The following is a 19,916-nucleotide window of genomic DNA, read 5'->3' as shown; positions in this document are numbered from 1 at the left end:
TCTCTTTTCTGAACCCAGGTGCCCAGGACAGAGAAAGGCACTATTATTCTATCCATCTTGATTTTGTATTTTTGGAGGTGTGGGGAGTAAGCATCCATTTCTCACTCATGAAGATCAGTAGGGCCTTGGGGGCTGACTTTCTTATTTTATCCAGCATCTATTGAGCGCTTACTGTGGGTCAGGTGCTTTGCTAAGCACTTACAATGTAAATCAGCTCAGGGAATTCTCTCAGCTACCTTGTGAGGCTGGTGCTATTATAATTCCCATTTTACAGATGAAGAGGTATAGGCTGGGGAAGATTCAGGAACTCACCCTGGTAATCCAGTTCATAGCAGATAAACCCCTGGACTAGGATTCACCCCCAAGGAGTCTCACCCAGGTGCCTCCTCTTTCCTGGCTGCCTCAGGTGCATCCCCAGCATTCTAAAGCAGGCGGTCTGTGACACAGAAGCAAATGATTTTCAGCAAGGGGAGTAGTCCTGGAGGGACCAGCTGATTAGTATCATCAGCTACACCAGACAAGCAGTAGAGCTGGACACGGAGCGTGAGGTCAGAGGTCAGCTTCCAGGGTGACCAGGAACAGGTTAGACTAATGGAGTGCAAGGCAGGTGGGACAGAATGGAGCAGGATGGGGCAGGATATAGCTGAGCGTAAGGCAGGAGGTTAGGCACTCTCTGTTACTGGGTTTTGGCCACCTGGGTCAAAGAGAGGCCATCTGAGTCGGGGAGCAGCCACCTGGCTTGCAGGTACTGGTAGGGGCCTGGCATGGGGAAGGGCTGGGGGGTAGGTGGAATGTTAGCACCTCTCCCCGATAGTGAAATTAGCGGCTTCTTACTGCTCCTCTCCCCGCAACCCCATCCTTCAGATTCCAGGAGAAGCAGAAGAAAGTTCCTAGGTGTGTGACATCAGTGTCTCCTCCAGTGAGGACGGAGGAGGCCTGATGGTGTGAGTGTGATCCCCCACTGGAAGCCCTTCTCTCTAACCTTGTCTTCGCTCTCTGCTGCAGTGTCCTGCAGTGTCAACGCTAACTCACAAGCAGCAGTCCTTGCCAAACCAGCCTTCCTCTGCCACAGCCCTTCTCCATTTATTTTCAGACTTTATGTGCTTTAAAATAGCCTTGCTGATAGGTGCCAAAACCCAGCAGACCTGAAAAAAATGCTTACCAGGACGAGAAAACTGAAGGACGCTGGCTTCTCGACATGACTCAAGGCTACACCCACTCTCCCTGATGATTCCCTTCTCTCTCCTAGAACACATCTCAAGGCACAGAGAACCCCCCTCAAAAAAACCTTTCCCAACCAGGTCTACCAGACACTCCCTGTTAACACAAATTCTTGTAAAAGTTCATTAAAAGTTGTCCAGGCATGGTGGCTCATGCCTGTAATCCCAGCACTTTGGGAGTCCAAGGTGGGCGGATCACCTGAGGTCAGGAGTTCCAGACCAGCCCGGCCAACATGGTGAAACTCCGTCTCTACTAAAAATACAAAAATTAGCTGGGCATGGTGGTAGATGCCTGTAATCCCAGCTTCCTGGGAGGAGAATCGCTGGAACCCCAGAGACGGAGGCTACAGTGAGCCGCGATCACGCCACTGCACTCCAGCCTGGGTGACAGAGCGAGACTCCATCTTTTTAAAAAAAAAAAAAAAAGTTCGTTAAAAGTTAATAGAAACAATGGACCCTGAGGGCTGCAAAATGGCCTGGCAAGAAAGAAAATGTCATTTCCGTCATCCAGATGCTGAATAGATTCACACTGAATTTGGATTTGCACTGTATTGGGGGACAGAGGGAGAGAAGCAGGATGGCTGCCAAACGCTTGTTTGTTCAGCCTCTCTGCTCCTTTCCTCTTCCCCATCAGCCCCTCTGAAGTTTCAGATGCCCAGGAGGGACTGCATAAGGGTATTTATACCTGGGGAGGTCTCAGCACACCTTATGTCACAGGCTGGACTGGCTGCTTCAACTATTCATTTCATCAACAAGTGGTATAGTAGCCTCAGATACTGTGTTATGCCCTTGAGAGAGAGAAATATATAAAGTTAATATAAAACATGGCCTCTGACTTCAAGGAGAGTAAAAAAAAAAAAAAAAACATAGTGATAAGGGTGCACACAGCAGGGGCACCCAGTGCCTTTAGGGGTTAAGGAAGGCTCCCTGAAGGAGGTGACCTTGAGGCTGAGACTGGGAGGGTGAAGAGGAGCTGGCAGTCAAGCGGCAGGGATGATGTGTAGGGAAAAGATGCTCCATGCAGAGGGAAGGGCATATGCAAAGTCCCAGAGGGGAGAAAGAGCAAGCTGTGTCGGTGAGACGCGAGACTCAGTGTGACTGGAGTGGAGAATGCCAGGGGAATGGGGGGAATAAACAAGGCTGGGAAGCAAGGAGGGCCCAGACACCGGTGAACTTTCTAAAGAACACTTGAAGAGTTTGATCTTCATAAGGGCAGGCTTCATTTTGTTCACCACTGTGTCACCCTGGCTGCAATTTCTAGAATTTAGGGCAATCAATGATGCTGGAGGCAGGAGGCAGGGAAATGGAAGAGCTCTACCCACAGAGGGCAGAAGGGAGGGAGAGAAGCAGATGGTAGAACCCACAGAGGGCAGAGGGGAGGGAGAGAAGCGGATGGTAGAACCCACAGGCTTGGTGATTGGCTGAGCCGGGTGGGAGGGAGGAGTAGTCAGGATAAAGGGCATCTCAGGGCCCTTTCTTCAGCAAGCACCTGGTGAGGTACAGACTCCAGCCCTGAGGCAGGGCAGCCGCTACAGGCACGGGCACAGCGCACTGTGGGCTCTGGGATTGAACTCAGCTCAGAGACTGGGCTCTGGGATTGGCAGGTCTGAGAAGCTCCCAAAATGGGTTTTAATTTACTTGAAAATACATGTTGTAGAGTATTTGAAAGCTCTGCATGTATGTGTGTGCGTGTGTGTGTGTGTGTGTGTGTGTGTGTGTTGGGGGTGGAGGGTTGGGACCCAAACATAGAGTTTCCACTTTTTCAAAGCTTTATGTAGATGAAACAATCAAGTGATGTCACAGCATTTTGTTCCTTCAGCCTTTGAAACATTTATTGACCAACTGTCATGTGCAAGGGAGGAGGAACCAATCATTGAGTGCATACTCATTTGCCAAGCTTCATTTGTTTTATTTCGTTTTGTTTTCCAATCATCCCATGAAGTGTAACTCGGTTTTGTGATGTGGCTTGCCTAAAGCCACCCAGCTGCCAGAGTTCAAGCTAGAGTATGGAAACGGTGTTGTTCTTAAAGGGGGTTTTCAGCTGGGCATGGTGGTATGTGCCTGTAATTCCAGCTACTCGGGAGGCTGAGGTGAGAGGATCACTTGAGCTTGGGGGGCAGAAGGTGCAGTGAGCCGAGATCGCGCCACTGCACTCCAGCTTGGGTGAGAGAGCAAGACCCCATCTCGATTCAAAAGAAATTAAATGAAAAAGGTAGAGGGCTTCCTGTCTACCCACATCTCCTTCATCATACCCCACAATTCTAATAATGCTATACATCCAGAGAGGTGCCAGTCTATATTGAGAAAAATGGGAGAAATTCAACTCATGTGTAGGCTTGGTTATGAGGGAAAGTCAGTTGAAGGAGCAGGTAGTCTGGGGTTGTAGAAAAAATACAGGTTTTAGCATCAGCTAGGTCAGGATTCAAATTCTGGTTCAATCTCTTGCAAGCAAAGTGGCCTTGAGTGTGTTACCTAACCCTCTTGATGCTCCATTCCCTCATCTGCAAATGGAGATAGTGCTACTCACTTTGCAGGGAATAGAGATTAGAGAGTATGCAAAGCATGTGGCATGGTGCCTGGCACATAGCAGATGCTTAGTATAAGGCTTCCAAGATTATTTGAGCTGGACCCTGAAGGACAGGTGCCCTTTTCATCAGGAGGAGATGGGGTCAAGAAAGGACCAGAATGAGCAAAAAAAAATGTGTTTGCAGGAAACCACAAGTAGTAGTGAGTCATTTAGCTTGATTCAAATGTAGAAAAATGTACATGAGAGATGGAGGTTGCAATGGCAAGTTAGAGAACAATGAGGACCTCAAATGCCATCTGCTTCTCTCCACTCCCACTGTGCTTCCTTGTCTCAGCCTACAACAGCTCCCCAGGTTCCTCACCCATCTCCTCACCGTCAGTCTTGTTGCTTGCAATCCATTCTCCACATTGCAGCCCAGGTTTGCATATAGTTTGGACTTCATTCAGCAGCCACAAGAAGCCCCTGAAAGTCTTGAGCAGGGGTATGAATAGGTCAGCACTGTGCTTTAGTTATGTTGTCCAGACAGCAAGTCCGTGTAGTGAGGATCACAGTGCAGCTTAAGCAGCATAGTCACCTTGTCTGGGCAGGCTGCCAGGGACTCTCCTCTACCTACCAAGTACAGTCCAAACTCACTCATATGCTCTGGAAGTTCATCACTGTATGGCTCTGGCTGCCCGGCCCTGATCAGCCACTGGACCACCTCACACAACACCCTGATCCCCAGATTATATGTAAACCAGGCTTCTCTTCCTTTCCTTCAGAATACCCTAAATGACAGATGAAAGAGACACAGACCTCGGGATCTGGGTCTGTAGCAGAAGGCAGAACCCCCCAACCCCGCTCGCACACAGTATTTTATTTTATTTTATTTTATTTTATTTTTTTGAGGGCTAATGATTTATCTTAAAAATTCATGTCAGCTAGGTGCAGTGGCTCACACTTGTAATCCCAGCACTTTGAGAGGCTGAGGCGGGAGGATTCCTTCAGGTCAGAAGCTTGATACTAATTTGGGCAACACAGCAAGACACTACCTCTAAAAAAAAATTTTTTTTTTTTTAATTAGCTGGGCATGGTGGCACATGCCTGTAGTCCTAGCTACGTTGGAGGCTGAGGTGGGAGGATCCTTTGAGCCCAGGAGTTCGAGGATGCAGTGAATTATGATTGTGCCATTGCACTCCAAGCTTGGTGTCAGAGTGAGACCTTGTCTCTTAAAAAAACCCAATCAAACAAAAAAACCAAAACCAAACAAAAGAAAAAAGCTCATGTCAATTTTGTCTTCTATTTTGTAACATTCATGCTCATTTTAATTTAAAAATGCCTTTACTTCACTTCTTGTATAGCCTATTTTACCCAAATATTTAAGCAAAATTAACATCCCTGAAAAGGCGCATCATCCTTATTCCATGGCTTTGAGTACGCCTTGACCGCCAGCAGTGGCTTCCTGAGCATATCTAATTTGGGAAGCACCATCTTAAATGGTAGCTGTAGCTCAAATTTTCTGTCTGCTAGGGGTGCCATTCTCTTTTTGAGCTGAAGAATTCCTATTTATACTTCAAGATCCAGCTTCAATGCTACCTCCTTATTTAAAATTGATCAGCTGATTAATTCAATAAAGAGTTCATGAGAGGCTCTTCCTGCTAGCCTGCCCGGCCCCACCTCTCCCTTGAGAACTGACTCAGCCTTCCTTTGTATTTCCATAGCACTTTGTAATACCCCCATCGTGGTTCTTATCCCATGGTGTTAAAACTTAGTTTGGATGTGTCTGTTTGCCTGCTCTACTAGTTCTGCGAAGGCAAAAGCAAAAGAGAACCTTACTTATTTTTGCTCCTTGGTGCCCATTACAGTGCCTGGCACGTAATAGGAACTCTTTTCACCATGGAGGGAGAGGCCAATAAGGTTTTGAGTGATGTGTGCTGTTGAACTCTGACGGTGAAGAGATTCAGCTGGATCACCGCGCCCTACCTCAGAATCACCGGGTTGGCTTGGGTGAAGCCTCCCACTCTTGCCTTTACTCAGGCTGAGCATGTTCACAGGCAGTATCAGAACCTTTCCTCTAATCCTAATTAAACACGCCTCTGCTGCCAAATATAGACCAAAAGCCATAAGCTGGGAGGAAGCAAGTGTCTTTAAAAGACATAAAAAGTGATCTACGATTGAGATGCTGTCCCCCTTCCAGGGGAGGATTGTGGCTTTCTGGCAATTTTACCATCCGTCATGTGGGGTGGGGGTGGGGGTGATGGGGAAGGAATCTACTCAGCCTCCAGACCACACCTGGCCCGGTGGTTTTCCAACTGCTCACATGTCCCCTCTGTGGGGGTGGTGGGGGGAGTGGGTCCAGGAGCCCTGCTTGGAGGAGCAGAGATGTCAGTTCCAACCCTCCAGATTCAGCTCAGGGACACTCCCTCCTCGGTCCGGCTTCCTTTTCTCTTTTCCTGGGAGTTTCCCAGATCTGAGATCTCAAGGCCTGTACTCCTGGTCTCCCACACCTGAGGCACCTGCCTTCAGCAGTTTCAAATGAAGACGGTTTGGCTCCACCACACTTTCAAGGTCTGGGTTTTGACCTTGACGATATTTATTGACTGAGGTTATCCAAACAAGGACTTCCGAAGGCTGTAGCATCCAGTGGTTTTTGTGAGTGTGACGCCCCTGCTGCTGCCTCTATTTATAAAGTTTGAGCTCTGGTTTCTGATGGTTCCAAACCTAGTGGGTGGGGGTGGCAGTCTTTTCTCTACCTTCTATTTGCCTGTTGGCAGCTCTAAGAGACTAAAATATTCTCTTCCTACAAGCAGGCTATGGAGACTTTGGAGCACAGCAAGAGTTGTTTTAGTCAGAGCGGTTATACGACAGCAATCTCTGCCCAGAAAAGAGGAGATAAATCAATGTTTGCTTAAGGAATAAAGACCAAACTCCTCTGGAAAAACAAAATGTGATTTTTAAATGATCAAAGCTGGCTTTAGTAATCACTGAGGGAACTGAACTCCTTGAAGCTCTCAATGGGTGTCTGATGGTATCCTTGCTGTTAAATATCAGATTTATTTGGCCATGATTAATTGCTGATGCCGGATTCCTGTCTTCCCCTTGGCTACATCTTCTTCCCGGCTAACCCCAGTCACTCGCTCCATTTTCATCTTTATGCTTTTATGACATTTGCATCAGCCACCATATTATCACTTATATATGGATACAGTGGAGAGAAAAGGAGGAAACGATGAAGCCTCATTTTCAAGACATATGTTCATGTTGTATTGAATAACATGATATATATCATTTCTTGCTTCAACCATTAAAACAGCAGCTCTAAACCAACTAGCTGTTGGTCCTAATACTTCTCTAAAGAGGAGATTTGAGCCTGCTTGGTGCTGGCAACAATAAGTGGCATCACTGTCCATGCAGGGCCTCCAGGATTTCACCCTGCCCCTTGTTCCTGCCATGTGATCCACCACCAAAACATCCAGTGTGATGTGGACTTACTCCACAGACCCAGGTTTCCAACACCATGCCAGTCTCAAAACTTCCCTCTAATTAGGCCTTCCAAAAGGGGTAAGATCTAAGTCCAAAAATAAATAAAAAAGGGAAAAGAGAAAACGCAACCAAGAAAGGATGTGCAGTGGGAGGTAATGGAGGGTAGAAGAAATTTTCCTTTTCTTCTTCTCTTCCCAGGCTGTACCTGGTTGGATGACAGCAGTGGTGGAATTAGAAATGCTGGTAATTTTTTTTTTTCCCTTAAAGTTTTTGAGCTGGTTGTTGATGCCCAGAAAGGAGGAGATAAATCACTGTTTGCTTAAGGAATAAACACCAAACTCCTCTGGAAAAACAAAATGTGATTTTAAAATCATTTTGTGATCATTGTGCTTGTAGTCCCAGCTACTTGGGAGACAGAGGCTAGAAGACTGCTCTAGCCCAGGAGTTTGAGGTTGCAGAGAGCTCTGAATATGCCATTGCACTCCAGCCTGGGTGACAGAACTACAATCAATCTCTAAATATAATAAAATAAAATACATTTTAAAAAGCTGTTTTGGAAGTATAAAATGGATTCAGAAATATGCACAAATCACAAGTGTACAGCTGAAATGTTTATAAACTGAACACATTCATGTAACCAGCACCCAGATCAAGAAACAAGACATGATAGGCACCTCAAGAATCCTCCTCATAGTCATTATCCCTTAAGGATGACGATATTAACTTCTAACACCCTAGCGTAGGTTTGCCCACTTTTGAACTTCCTGTAAGTGTAGTTATATAGTATGTCCCCTTTCAGCTTCTTTTGTTCAACATTACGTTGGTAAGATTCACCTATATACAGGTAGTTTGTTCATTTTCATTGCTGTATAATATTTAATTTTGTGAATATGCCATTACTTACTTAGCTTACTGTTAATAGACATTTGGGCAGTTTCCATTTTGGGGCTTTTCTAAATAATGGCGTTCTCAGCATTCTAGTTCATGCCTTTTGGTGAACACATGTATGCATTTACGGTGGGTATGTACCCAGGTATAGCACTATTGAGTGATGGGATATGTATATATTCAGCTGCAGCAGGGGCTGTCAAATGGTTTTCTGACATGTATGAATTGTACCAGCTTCTAGAGTGTGAACTCAGTGTCCTCTATTTTAAGCCATTCCAAAGGTATGCGATGGTAACTCAGGTGGTTTTAATTAGCACTTCCCTGACACTACCAATGTTGAGCACCTATTGATATGCTTATTGTCCATTTGGATATTGTTTTTGTGAGGCGCCTGTTCAGATATTTTGCTTGTTTTTCTATGGGTTGCCTTCTTCTTATTGATTTGTAGGGGAAGCCATGTCTTTTTGAGTAATCATCTTCTCCACTTTGTCCATCTCACATCGTTTTAGGGTAATTCAATTTAGCAAGCCGTAACTGAGTGCTATTTGCATGACCATATTTGGTAATTGAGATACCAAGAGGAGTGAAGCCCAGAACTCAGTCTGCCCTCAAGCTTGATCCTTGCCCTTGAGGATTTTGGAATCTTATGTCCCTGTGCTGGCCAGAATTCTTAGCTGCATCTCAGCCTCTTCTCTCGCTCCCATCCTATCCACACCAAGGCTTGGCCAGATGGGGGCAGGAGTCAGATTGCATTTCTGGAAGGTCAGTGGTTAACTATTCTGCAGGTTTTCATAAAAGGAACCAAGAGAGGTGGTCAAGTGACTTCAGAGAGATGAGGTATTATTGACTGTGTCGAGCTCCACAGATCCCAGCAGGGAGCCAGTCTGTGGAGCAGTCTGGCTATGTCCTCCTTTCTTAGGAGTGGACAGCAACAGTAAGTAGCAACAAATTGATATTAATGTTGCCTTACTTCATGGCTTCCAGTAATAGGCAGTACTTTGTTTGGCTTGGAAAACATGAGCTTTCCATGTGGTGCCTCTTTTGGAATTCTATTGCTGTGTCTTCACTGATGGCTTCTATTTATACAGACCCCTGGTGTTGTTAGACACTGACATGTATCAGCCATAGAAGTTGGCTAATGGCTGGGCAGAAAATTCTTTGTGGAATCACTGAGGCCTTGTGTTGATCTCATTTTGTGATCTGATATTGTACTGAAAGATATTGTGCTAGAACGATCAATGAACTGGTTGATCAATGACCTGGGTTCTGACAACCACCTGACCAGGTTGCTCTGTGACCTTAGGCAAATTGCTTAACTTCTCTGAGCCTTTCTCCTGCTCATCTGCCAAATGTAAATCCTAATCCCTGCTGTGACCAGTTGTCAGGTTTCTGAAAAAATAAGGTGGTTATATATGGAAAAACATTTTGAAAACTGTAAAGTTCCACAAAAAAATAATAAAACCAAAGTACTGCTGCTCACCAGATTTCATTCCAATACAGCAATCAGAGCCCCAGGTCTTCTTTTAACTCTCAACTTCCATTTTACCTGTATTAGTTGGTGTTTGGACCTGTTAGTGACCTTTAGCTGGGAATTCTTTCATGTAAAAGGCACCTCTTTGGTCTCAATAAACTCTTGTACTTTGGCATTTCACCACATGGCTATTTACTCGGTGACCTTTTTCTTTCTTTGTTTCTTCCCAGGGTCTAGCAGAACTTTTGTCACCTGGACAGGATCCACTTAGGCAGCCTCCAACCTACATCAGGGGATTTTAATTTCCTCATGGCTTTGTTAACATTTCACATTGGTACAGGTCAAAACACAAGGTTATTTACTAGGAACTAAGAAATGTCACTAATCTGAGTCACAGGAGCTCCATGAGTTCCCCGTAGGTAGTCAGAACAGCACCCATCATCCCAGTGAGTTGAGCATGAGACTGACTCTTCCAGGCTTCTGAGCCCAGTGTGCTTGACTGAGGTTCCACGGGAGGGCAGCCCTCCTAGGCTGGGAAATGCCAACGCACGTTAGATTTGTTCAAGGAGCCTCTACCTTTACTGGCTGCCATTCTGTTAAGGAAAATTCTTTAAAGAAGGTTCAAAATCTATTTCCTAACCAAGAAGTCGGGAATGAAGATCCTCCTTCACTTATTCAAAAGTCACCCATTCATCTTTTTACTCACTCCTTTAACACTGAGTATGTAAATACTAATGAGAATGACTGTAATGGCTGTTGATGGATGTGTTTTTATCTTTCGCTTATCTGCTTTATCGTTCTATCATCATATATATAGCAATAAGATAAGGTAAGAGAGGCTATGACGAGGAGAGGACTTACAAGCTCTCAAGGAAAAAGGATGCATTAGGTAATTGTCAGAAACAGAACTTTTTAACGCATTCCCATCTTTTGGCTTGCACAGCACTGCTCTTGCTTGTTTTCCGTCTTTGCTGCCTCCTCTTCTTCTAACATTGAAGTGCCTCAGGGGTCCACCTCAGACCCCTTTCTCTTTTCACCAGGAAGATCCCAGCTACTCTCATGGCTACAAATGCCTCCTACAGGACTTTGACCATCTGTTCCCTTCCATTTGTAGCCCTGGCCTCTCTTCTGAGCTGCAGATATGACAAGTACAGTCATATCTCCTGGTTCCAGGACCCTCGTGAGCACTAAAATCTGTGGATGCGCAAGTACCCTATACAAAATGGCATAGTGTAGCAGGATGAGCTGCAGACAAAACCTCTCAGACACCGAGTCGTAGAAGGAAGGGCTTTATTCAGCTGGGAGCATCCGCAAGCTACTGTCTCAAAATCCGAGCTCCCTTAGTAAGTAATTCCTGTCCCTTTTAAGGGCTCACAACTCTAAGGATTTCACATGAAAGGGTCATGATTGATTTGAGCAAGCAAGGGGTACGTGACAGGGGCTGCATGCACTGATGGTCAGAGTGAAACAGAACAGAGCAGGGAGTTTCACAATGTTCTCCCATACAATGCCTGAAATCTATGGGTAACATCAGGTTCTAAGACATGAGTTGATTCTTAACTACTAGGTTTAGGCCAGGCAGGCCCAGGCCTGGTTTTGGGCCTGGTGCCGGGCTGCTTGTCTTTGATTTCACTTCTTTGGTTTTTTTTTCTTTAAACAGGTACTGAGTATAAAACAATATAAAACAATGTGAGAGGGTCTCTCTCTTCCCTCAATAGTATTTGCATACAAGCTGTATACATCCTCCCATATACTTTAAATCATCTCTGGATTACCTACAATACCTAATACAATGTAAATGCTACTATGTAAATAGTTGTTCTATTGTATTGTTTTTCTTTGTGTGACCTGAGGTTGGCTGAATTCATAGATATGGAAGCTGTGGATAAGGAGGGCCAACTGTATATCTACTTGCTCCCTTGAGATGTCCACTCAACGGTATAAACAGCACCTCCCACTTAACACATCAACAACTGAAATGTCCATCTTCTCCCCAAGCCTGCGTTTCCTTCATATTTTCTCTGCTCAGCGAAGCCAGAAACCCAGGAGCTGGTCAGGACACCCCTATCTCTTGTCCCTGCCCCATCCCCTAGCCCTTGCACAGGCGTCTCAAAGTTGTGCGCTTCTCAACATTCCCTCTTCCCGGAATGACTCCACTCCTTCTGAAGTCTCCTCTCTCTTCCTCTTGCCCCATTCACTCTGCAGGAAGAATCAGCAAGTGTGAGCTTTTAAAATGAGAATTAGATCATATTCCCTCCCTTTAAAAAACCCTGTGGGAGCTTCCTGCTGCATTTGAAATGAATGGGAGCTGCTCACAGGCCTGGCCGAGCCCCCTCCTACTCACCACTGGCCCTTCTCCTGCCCCAGCGCAGGGTCTTCCCTCACGAGCTTCCTCTCCTCTCTGCTTCACCCAGCAGCTCCTAGTGCTCCTTTGCATCTCAGCTCAAACCTCACTTTTCAGTCTGCTTCCTTGCCCCCCTGATTGATTTTTCTCCGCTGTTACTCTTCTTTTCTTCATGGCCCCTCTGCTTCGTAACAATTATTTATGTGTGAATTTGCACATTGGTGTGACGTCTGCGTCCCCTGCATAAGCCCCATGAAGACAGAGATTATGCCTTTTTTTCCCTTTTTTTCTGGCACCATTGTGTATCCTTCAGTACCTAGCACATACAGGAACTTGACAAATATTTATTGACTATATAAATGCCCAGACTCCAGAAAATCAACTATATAAATCGGAAACATAATATTCTATTTATTATTTAAGAGCACATAATTGTCATTTTAAAACCACAACTGTCCTCAGGCCTAGGGCAGCGTAGCACTGACCTATGGCCTGTGCTTTAGAGACCCTGCTCCGGCCTCCCTCAGCTTGTGGCCCTCCCCATGGGTAAGGAGTGCCGAGGGTCAATGGGACATTCCTACCCTCTGCTCCCACCCCAGCTAGTGTGGGCAGATTTAGCAAATAAAAATACATGATGCACAGTTAAATGTGAATTTCAGATAAACCATTTTTTTCTAAGTATGCCCCATGCACTATTGGGGACCTACTTATACAAGTATTCAGTTTATCTGGAATTCAAGTTTAACTCTGTGCCCTGTATTTTATTTGGCAGCCTTAGCCCCAGCTTTTAGACTACATGCCTACAAACTATGGCCTGTGGTCTGAATCCACCTATGTTTGTACCTGAAGTTTTATTGGAACACAGGCACACCCGTTCATTTTATGTATTGTCTGTGGCTGCTTTCGTGATACGGTGGCAAAGTTGAATAGGGGTGACAGAGACCGCATTGCTCACAAAGCCTAAAATAGTTACCATCTGACCCTTTATAGAAAAGTCAGCTGATCCTTGTCCTAGATGACTTCTGCTCACAAGTCCCCATGCAAGCAATTCTGAGCATACTTCCAGATCATGCAGGGGCCTTTCCCCTGGTCTGGCCTCCGAGGATGGCCCAAGGCTGAGGGGCACAGGGATGTGGATGGGGTTCAGAGGCACGCGTGCAAAGCCCTCACAGTGCACGATGGGCTGACGAGGGTGCTGGATGCTGACCCTCCCTCAGCCATCCTGTTCTGCCTGCAACCTGAGCCTCAGCATTTGCAATTTGTACCTCGCTTTCCAATTCATTAGGAAGATATATTTTTCCAGATAGGAAACATATTTTTTTTACTTTGTGTGTTAGATTGACTTAACTTTTAAATAATTAAACATGTGGTATTTAGACCTTCTTTTTCCCTCTTGACCTGGACCCCTCAAATGTCAGGTCCGTTTTAATCAAGGCAAAGAAATGTCATCAATAGTGCCATCTTGTGGTGAGATCTACCATTATCATCTTTAAACTGTCCTGCTCCCCTTAAAACAGTACCGATGTCATCTAAGTTTAGGAGCTTGCGAACTCTGCCTACTGTAACAAGGGAAGTTCAGAATTATACCACCAAAGCATTGGGAGGTTTTAAAATGTTTTCTGAGACATTAAAAGGATATTAAATGATATTCAGCATAGTTCTCTTCAAAATTAGTTTATGGGTGGTCCATAATAATAACTTCTCATATTTGTACGGTGCTTTACAGTTTCCAGAGCACGTTCACACACTATTTCATGTGGGCTCCATTGGCAATGGAGGCTCTTGTAATCATTGACTTGCCCCAGCTGTCCGGCAAGTCAAGTGCTCTGTCATATTAGAGCCATCTGCTATCAACCACAATGAGGGTTCAGCAGAAAATTAACAGAGAAGTTACACTTTAGCAAACTGGAATCCTGGTGATGACCTTCCCTTAGTGTTGCCAGGCCAAGATAATAGAGGGGAAGTTTCTAGAAGGGTATTGTGATCCATCCTTCAATATCAGGGATTTGTGCTCATTGCTTACTATCCGCAACATAGCATTTAGCAACAGAGCAGCTCTATGACATTTCCATCATTCCTCAAACAACTTTGAAGCCCCCTCTCTGCTCAGCAGGCAGAGACCATAGGAGATGCCAAAGATGGCTCCTAGGGGTTAACGTTCACTGATGCCTTCATTCCAGCACAGCCAGGGGGTGGTCTGAGCTGCTGGGATAACTTTTCATTCCAATCTGTCAGAGATTAGCACCTTGTCCAGGGAAGGCTATGAAAACAGCTTTCCCCAAACAAGCCAGTGTCTGAGCTAGGGAGTTCACCATCATCAGGGCTGACACACAGTTGAATTTCACATAACAGCTGGAAATACATAGAGGGAATTCAGGGAACAAGACAAGAAGCTGGAAGAAGCACTTTTGTTAAATTATACTTTTCTTAAAGATCAGTAGATGCTTCAAAGAAATCCACTGAGGAGGTCGTTGTGTGGCTTTGACAAAAACAGTTGTGCGTCTTGCTTTGGGGAGAGCCAATCTGAACCACCCAAGAGATGCCTTCCCAACTTCTTCATTGTGCGTAATGTGATTTGAGGGAAAACAAGCTTACTGTGCCTTTCATTGTGGACACCTGGGTTATGCAGTTAGCTAGGGAACCAAGTTTATCAGATCCAGGCTGGCCTCCTGAGCTCCAGACTTATTCATTTATTCATGCATGCACTCAGTAATGTTTATTGAATCCCATCAATGCTTCAGATGCTCTGACTCGGTATCAAATTAATAAGACTTGACCATGCCCACGTGGCATTTATAAGCTGACACTGCTGGGTACCCATATTGCAGGGGACCAGGAAGTGCTTTCTCAGGGGGAGACACTTGCACCATGCTTTGAAGGACTAATACCAGTTAGCAAGACAGATGGGGGTGAAGGAAAAGAACTCGGGTTGGCTGATGCCAAAGCCCATGCTCGTAACTGCCAAGCTGCATAGTCTTGCAGAAGACATTTTCTGTTTTGACAGAGAACATCTCAAGAAGGCACTTTACCAAGAGAAGCTCAGTTCCTAAAGTCCCCATCTCCTTGAAAAGTACCAAGACTGTGTGTTCCACAAATGGCAAGAGGGGGAAGGATAGAGGCAAAAAACGAGACAGTGACTCATGGAGAGATGGAAGCAACCCCGGGAGAGTACAGCATGTTCTGCTGACCTTGGCCAGCAGGAGGCAGTGTAGAGCTCTCGGAGGAGTTGTTAGACTACACTCTGGGTGGGAAGGTCCATAAGGGGAAAGCACCCTCTGCAGGAAGGCTGCACCTTCTTTTCGTTGTCTTCACAGTGCTGATTACTTTCTGAAGCGTTATTGGTCAGTTTTTAGACTCTTATCATCTCTCTCTGCCTCTCCAGGACACAAGCTCCACCGGCAAAGGCCACTGCACTCTTGCCTGTCTTGTCCTCTGCTGTTTTCTAAATGCCTGCATTAGAGCCTGGCATGTGCTAATTTCTTAATGAATATTTTTAAAAGTAAGTTAATGTTTGTGTGAAGCTATTTGGTATTGAGAAATGGGCATTGTAGAAAAACTAGGGCCTAGGTGTTGCCTTCTGCTCCTGAAACAGCATCTTGATTAAATGGTCTATTCTACTTTTGCAAGATGGGTAGCAAGCAGCATGGGGAAACCAAGCGCAGGAGGATTTCTGGAAAAATAGACACCCTTTGTATAGTACGGGCTGAGTCCTGCTGGAGCCAAGGTAGGCTGCCAATGCCTAGCCAGGAAGCCGAGGCCAAGGACCAGTGAGCAGGGAGGAGTGGGCGAGGTCCCGAAGCATGGCAGCAGAGAGAATGGAAGGCACGGATATAATGAGATGCCCACTCCAGTGAGGGCAATACCAAGACCAGCAGCAGGGCAGTCTGAGGCTCAAGACAGATGAGAGTGATGAACGGGAAAGTGCTAAAGCCAGATCTGTGCTGTGGGACGGGCAGGACAACCTCCTGGGACAGTGAGTGTCTGTGCCTGAGAAACTTTGAAGGCCATGCTCTCCCTTGCAGGCAAGCCCATGTTGACTCTAGGGTGAGATTTCTGATTTAGACTCCTGCTGTAATTCTGTGATTTGCTTTTAGTGTTAGCCTCATGGCCTCGTTCACTTAGGGGCACCACTTTGTCAACTAGATTTCTATATAATCCAAGAACGAACAACTAGGAAGAAATGCCTGTAAAAAAATACTAGTCCAGCCAGTCAGAGATACATATTGGTCAACCTTTGGTGTATGCTGGGAGCTTGATGTGTGAGAATAAAATGTTCCCTTTAATGGCACTTCAGAGAAGTATGAAGAGTGACACCGTAAGTGACAGCCTTCAAAGCTGAGCAGCCTGGGCCGCATCTGTGGCATGCTGTGGGATCTGCTTCCTGGGACCACGGTGGCAGAGTCAAAAGAGGCGTTTTCCAATTGGCCCCAACGTGATGTCAGGTTGCTCTTCAGGTTCTTCCCCACCTGCCCTGCATGATTAAAGCCCACCTTGGACTACCTGCGGTGATCAACCATTTTGGTTTGCCCAGGACTAAGGAGGGTTCCCAGAACATGGGACTTCCAGTTTCAAAACTGGGAAAGTCTCGGGCAAACCGGGACGAGTTGGTCACTAGGTTACCTGCATTGCCAGAGGCCCTTGAGCCTTCCCTCCCTCCTTTGGCCATATTAATTATTTTTATTATTTATTGTTTCTTTCTTCTCTGATCCCTCAGCTTCCTTTTACCCTTCTCTTGCTTTCAGACTTCCATCTCCGATTCATGAGACTGTTGCGTCTCTCCAGGTGTCTCAGGCACCACACTTTGACACCATCTGCGTTGGTGACTGATGAATGGAATGTGCCTGCTGGGTGCTTAGTTACTGCTGCGGATCTTGCAGCTAAATTAGTTTGGGACCCATCAAAACTGCTGCCAACTCGGATGAGGCAAGAAAAGGCTATTTCGTAGCCCTTTTTCCTATGATGTGAGGTCAGGCAGAGGCAGGGAACAGCTTCTCTAAGTGTTTGTGTGGTGCTTAAGTCTAAACCATCATTCACACTGTCAGAGTTCTGGAAAAGCAGGTTGTTAACTGATGCATAAGTAGGGCCAGGCAAATGCAGCCCCACAGAGGAAGCTCAAGTTCTGCCCAATATTACTGATGGGCCGGCATACCCATTTGCTGACTAAGCAAATTTAATGAAATGACAGCAGGCATGTCTGTCTAGTAAATCTTCTTGCTGAGATAAGCAAGCATTTAGAAAAGTCATTTAAGGTGCAAGTTGCCGGAGAACATTGCTAGTCTCTGCCCCAAATGTCATACCCTGGAGAGGATGAAATCTATTTTGTTTCCCCACCCAGGATGTCAGAATCTTTTCAAAGAAGTCTTTGACCTTGCCCTTCAGGGAAAGGGGAATAATAGTTCTTGCCCTATTTATATGTCAGAAATAAGAGAGAAAGGCAAAGATGTTGGACAGACCCAATAATCTGTGTGACTGAGAGTTCATTCTGCAAGTCTGGGTTTGAAGGTGGCACTTCCACTGACAAACATGACACCTTAATGAGAACAGAAAAGAGCTACAAAATGAAATTCAGCCAGGGTCGGGGGTGGGAGCGAGGTGGACTTTGAAATCCACTTTAGGTGTTCCTTTAACAAATTACCCAGAAAAGAGCTACAAAATAAAATTCAGCCAGGGTCGGGGGTGGGAGCGGGGTGGACTTTGAAATCCACTTTAGGTGTTCTTTTAACAAATTACCCAGAATACCTCATAGTTCTAAATACACCTGAATGACACATACCACCTTTTTGTGTCATCTAAGGGTCTTGTCCCCTACATTTCTGACTTAAATATGTGAATAAAAAGGAGTTGGGATTCTTAAATATAGTCTTCCTATAAACCCTATTTGAATCCACTTTCTTCCAATATATACATTTTGTATATATAATTAATTCCTAGCCTGAAGGAACTCCTAATTTAATGTCTTCAACATCAAAGCCATCATGTTTGGATGATCAAGTTTCTGTAGGTGGAAATAGCACTTTAAAAAGTACGGGTTCTTTTCTTTAATAATAGAAACGTAGTTACATTTATGGAAAGCTAGAGAAATGTGGAGATACCTGCTCTCTGTGTCTGTCCAGTATCTCCACGGAATTCTGGAAAGGTGTGTGTCAGTCACCTTGCTCTGCCGTCCCTGCCCCAGACATGGCCTGACTCTGCAGGCTCGGATGGGATGGGTGATTGGTCCAGGGGTGGATTGATCCAAGCACAGCCTACTCAGAATCCAGTTGTTTGGGGAGGGGCTTTCACCTCTTTTCTGGGAAATTGCTAGGGTTTCTTGAAGTTATATTGCTGCTGCTTACAGGAAGCTGAATGAAAAAAAGCTGAACAAGCAAAGGGAGCTAAGAGATTGTACCTGGTTGAATAGTCACACACACAAACACACACACACACACACATATCCATGTCCACCTGGAACCTCAGAACACAAACTTATTTGGAAATAGAGTTGCTGCAGATGCAGTTAGTTAACATGAGGTCATATTGGACCAGAGTGGGTCCTAATCCAATGAAAGAGAAAAAAAAGAGATACAAAGACACACACAGAAGGAGCTCGCCATGTGACAATGGCAGCAGAAGTTGGAGCAATGCCTCTACAAGCCAGGGGAAGCCAAGGAATGCTGGCAACAGCCTGAATCTAGGAAGAGGCTGGGAAGGATCCTCCCCTGGAGCCTCCAGAGAGTGTGGCTCTACCGACACCTTGATTTTAGGCTTCTAGCCTCCAGAATTGTGAGAGAATAAATGTCTGGGTTTTGTTGTCATTTCTATGTTTAAAATTACTATAAAACATACATAACACAAAATTTACCATTTGGACTCTTTTCGTATGTACAGTTCAGTGGCATTAAGCACAATCACATTGTTGTGCAAAGATTTCTATTGTATTAAACCATCCCAAGTTTAGCTTTTTGTTACGGCAGCCCAAGGAAACTGACAAAGAGATGTAGCAAGAAAGTCCTAAAGATATTGTTTGAATCCATGGGTCCAATCATGCCTGAATTCCCTTGACTCACTGATAGGAGGCAATAAATGTCATTTATTTGCTTCTATTATTATTTTTTTTTTTTGAGTGGATTTCTGTCACTTCTGTCACATAAAGGAATCCTGACTAGTACAGATGGGGCAGGTTGGTGGCAAATGTTTTTATTGCTGTTCTTTAAATGAAGGTCCTGACACTGCAAGATGAACTCAGGGATGCCTCATTCAGAGTTACACCAGCGCTTTACTCCCACTCTTCTCTCTTGATTCCAGTTATCTTACTCTGTGAGTCTCCATGCCCACTGTGACATTAACAAGTAATAAAATGTTTTGGAATGTGAGCCAAGTCCAGAGACACCAATTAAAGAAGGATTTGCAAAGTTGCAGCCTGATTACAGGAAGCCTCACTACCATGCAGGGTAGGGAGATGTAGAAGTGAGGTGACAATCAGGGAATAAGGTGAGAACATGATGTGTCTCAGAGAACTACCCAGAAAGCTCCTCTATGCACACAGCTGCTCCAAGGCAGCCCTAGCTCTTAATTCTGTAAGATGGAATTGATGCTGCATGGCCAACAATTAATTTCTGTTAAATACCAGCTAGTTAATGAAAAATATTTTTAAGTCCAGGATGATCCCAAGAAGCATGTACTTATAAATGGCACCGATATTTAGTCAACCAACCATGTCAGTTGCAACATTTGGATTTAATGGGACTGTTTGCTTTATATTAATTAACTACAGATTGATTGCTACCTAGATTTGTTGAGATTTCATACAGGTGATTATCCAATAATAGGAGAGCTGTTAAAACTCATGCCACGATTCCTCTCAGAGCCAAGTGTTATTAAGCAGGAAATGAACAGCTATGCTAAAGCACAGTCAAATGGGGAAAATAAAATGAGGTTTGGATGTATGTGGAAGAAGGATGAGGGTCACCACCTGTAGTTAGGTCATGGCACAGGTGGAGGATGAGTGGCCAGAATGGGCTATAC

Source organism: Symphalangus syndactylus, chromosome 8 (genome assembly GCF_028878055.3).
Source record: "Symphalangus syndactylus isolate Jambi chromosome 8, NHGRI_mSymSyn1-v2.1_pri, whole genome shotgun sequence".
NCBI classification, from domain to species: domain Eukaryota; kingdom Metazoa; phylum Chordata; class Mammalia; order Primates; family Hylobatidae; genus Symphalangus; species Symphalangus syndactylus.
This window is presented reverse-complemented; position numbering follows the sequence as displayed.